Below are 2,866 nucleotides of genomic sequence, written 5' to 3' on the forward strand. Positions count from 1 at the left end.
CACCATGCCTGGCCCTAATTTTGTATTTTTAGTAGAGACAGGATTTCTCCTTGTTGGTCAGGCTGGTCTCAAATTCCCGACCTCAGGTGATCTGCCTTCCTCGGCCTCACCCAGCTGCCTCTCTTTTTTTAAATCATCTTATATTTCATTTCAAAATTTCTTTTCTAGCCGGGTGCCGTGGCTCGCACCTGTAATCCCAACACTTTGGGAGGAAGAAGCAGGTTGAAGTCAGGAATTCAGAACCAGCCTGGCCTACATGGTGAAACCCTATCCCTACTAAAAATACAAAAATTAACCGGGCGTGGTTGCAGGTGCCGTTGTCCCAGCTACTCGGGAGGCTGAGGCAGGAGAATCACTTGAACCCCAGAGGCAAGGTTGCAGTCAGCCAAGATTGGACCACTACACAACCCCAGCCTGGCTGAGAACAGGCCACTGCACTCCATTCTGGGCAACAGGACGAGACTCCATCTTAAAAAAAAAAACAAACCCTCTTTTCTGGATGAAAATTAAAATGTCCCAGCTCTGTGAAATAAGCATCAACTTGATAATAGGACGAATCAACTTCGTTTTGAAGCACATTTATTTATTATATACTTGAAGACATCCAATATTTTCCCATACAGGATTTACTAAAAAATGACAGTAAAAACAACAGAAAAATCTCATAATCCATCAACAGAAAACACTAGCCTAATTTTAAAGATTGAAATTTGTCTACCATGATATGCTTTTGTTATCAGAGTAGAGTAATAGAGTAATACCACTAAAAGATGGAGAGGTGGTGTCTTGGTAACATTTTTTTTTTTTTTTTTTTTGAGACGGAGTTTTGCTCTTGTTGCCCTGGCTGGAGTGCAGTGGCTCCATCTTGGCTCACCGCAACCTCCGCCTCCCAGGCTCAATTGATTCTCCTACCTCAGCCTCCCGAGTAGCTGGAATTACAGGCATGCGCCATCACACCCAGCTAATTTTGTATTTTTAGTAGAGATGGGGTTTCTCCATGTTGGTCAGGCTGGTCTCAAAATCCCAACCTCAGGTGATCCTCCCACCTCAGCCTCCCAAAGTGCTAGAATTACAGGCATGAGCCACCACGCCCAGCAGTAACTTTCCTGTAGTTAGACTCTCCTTTACAGAAAGAAAACATGAGGACCAGGTGCAGTGACTTATGCCTGTAATCCCAGCACTTTGGGAGGCTGAAGCAAGAGGAGTGCTTGACCCCGGGATTTAGAGACCAGGGCAACACAAGGAAACCCTTGTCTTAAAAAAAAAAAAAAAAAAAAAAAGAGAGAGAGAGATAAAAATTGGCCAGGCATGGTAGCTCACACCTGTAATCCCAGCACTTTGGGAGACCAAGGCGGGTAAATCACTTGAGGCCAGGAGTTTGAGACCAGCCTGGCCAAACATGGCAAAACCCTGTCTCTATTAAAAATACAAAAATTAACTCAGTGTGGTGGTACACACCTGTAGTCCCAGCTACTCAGGAGCCTGAGGCACGAGAATCGCTTGAACCCGGGAGGTGGAGCCTGCAGTGAGCTGAGATCGCACCACTGCACTCCAGCCTGGGTGACAGAGTAAAACTCTGTCTCAGAAAAAAACAAAAACTGAAAAATGAAGAAAAAATATGAATAAGGAAGTCCTGGATATGAAAGAAAAAAAATGAATAAGAAAGTCTATGGATATCAAAGATGCTCTCCAATTCCCACTGAATGACTTTTTCAGGATGGCCCCTCATTCAGTGACAAAGTCAAAGTTTGGACACAGCACTGGGTTAAAGGCTGTTCCCGTAAAATTTATGTTTACCTGGAACCTGCGAATGTAACCTTTTTGGAAATAGGCTATTTGCAGATGTACTCAAATTAAAATGAGGTTATGCGGGACCAGTGAGGGCCCTCAATCCATTATGACAAGTGTCTGTGAAATAAGAAGAGGAAATTTTGTTCACACAGCTACAGAGAGAAGATGGCCGAGTGGAGACAGAGATTCGAGTTATGCTGCCATAAAGCAAGGACTGCTGTGGCTTGCAGGCAACACCAGAACCTAGAATCTGCACAGAAGGATTCTCCCTTGTGGGCGTCAGAGAGATCATGGCCCTCCAGATATCTTGATTTCAGACTTGTGGCCTCCAGGACTGTGAGCTAATCAGTTCCTGTCATTTTAAGCCACCCAGTTTGTGGCAATTTGTCACAGCAGCCTGAGGAGACTGACGCAATCAAACTCTTCTCATATCCTATCAGGAGGAGGTGGGCAACCCTTCCTTAATCTGGTCAGCATCCTCATCCAACAGAGAGAAGTTTGATTCTTTTAATTTTTTTTTTAAATTACACAGAGTCTCTGTTGCCCAGACTGGTGTGCAGTGGTGCAATCATAGCTCCCTGCAGCCTTGAACTCCTATGCTAAAGGCCTGAAACTTCTCCTGCCTCATCCTCCTGAGTAACAGGGATTCAGGGGCCATGTCGCCACGCCTGGCTAATTCTATAATTTTTTGGTAGAGACAGGGTCTCACTATGTTGCCCAGGCAGGTCTCAAACTCCTGCCTCAAGCAATTCTTCCACCTTGGCCTCCCAAAATGTTGGGATTACAGGCGTGAGCCACTGTGCCTGGCTAGAAGTCTGATTTTGTGTGTGTGTTTGTTTGTTTGTTTGTTTGAGACAGTCTCACTCTGTCACCCAGGCTGGAGTGCAGTGGTGCAATCTCAGCTCACTGCAACCTGCACCTCCCAGGTTCAAGTGATTATTGTGCCTCAGTCACCCCAGTAGCTGGGATTACAGGCACCTGCCACCACATCCAGCTAATTCTTGTTTTTTTTTTTTTTTTTTTTTTTTTTTTTGGGGGGGTTGGGGGTTTGTCCCCCCGGCGGGGGGGGGGGGGG

At 45.5% G+C, this 2,866-nt stretch overlaps 1 pseudogene; it reads left to right on the forward strand.

Annotated features, from left to right (window-relative positions):
• Positions 1-1,717: 1,717 nt before the first annotated feature.
• LOC112622666 overlaps positions 1,718-2,866 on the forward strand; it is a 15,583-nt pseudogene continuing 14,434 nt past the window's right edge.

Source organism: Theropithecus gelada, chromosome 4, assembly GCF_003255815.1.
Source record: "Theropithecus gelada isolate Dixy chromosome 4, Tgel_1.0, whole genome shotgun sequence".
NCBI lineage: Eukaryota > Metazoa > Chordata > Mammalia > Primates > Cercopithecidae > Theropithecus > Theropithecus gelada.